Consider the following 786-nt stretch of genomic DNA (forward strand, 5'->3'; position numbering starts at 1 on the left):
TATAAATAAAGGAATAATGTTATCATGGGAAAAATTAAGGTTCAATAAGGACAACAGGAGATCACACTGCAGATGCAGTTCACAGAAACCCAGTGAAGAGTCAGTGACCTGGAATACTGCTTTTTCTGCCTGTAGATGTCCCCATAACACTATTTATATCTTACAAAGGACCCAAGTGCAGTGCCAGAGGCCATTCAGTCAGTACTCAGTCAACTACTGTTCCCAAAGAAACATAACCTTCTAATTACTGTTTATATCCATCTCTTGTTGTTGGCTCAGACTCAGTCTCAGGAAGCCTTGTTGCTCAAGTTGTAACATACAATAAAACCCTTAACAGATAGCATCCTGTACTTCAGTAGCCTCACACATAAATCAGGCTGCACACATTCCTGATTATTTGATCTAAGAGTGTATTCCATCATAGATGCTAAAACACTGGAGGTGCAGTGGTTAGCACTGTCATCGCTGAGTTTGAATCTCATGACTGGGGCCTTTCTTTGCATGTGGTCCCTGTGCCTGGGTGTGGTTTCTCCAGGTCCTCCAGCTTCCTCCCATAGCCCAGAGACATAGAGGTTTGGATGACTGCTGAATCTAAATTGCCCATAGGTGTGAATGTGAGTGTGAATGGTCGTCTGTCTCTGTGTATGATGGACTAGCGACCTGTCCAGTCCAGGGTGTATGCTGCCTCTTGTTCAGTCTCGGCTGGGATTGGCTCCAGCCCTCCTCACCTCACCACACCACCCCATGACCATCCACAGGCTAAGTGATATAGATAATGCATGGAGG

The sequence above is a fragment of the Monopterus albus genome, unplaced genomic scaffold (assembly GCF_001952655.1).
Source record: "Monopterus albus unplaced genomic scaffold, M_albus_1.0 scaffold14.1, whole genome shotgun sequence".
Taxonomy (NCBI): Eukaryota; Metazoa; Chordata; class Actinopteri; order Synbranchiformes; family Synbranchidae; genus Monopterus; species Monopterus albus.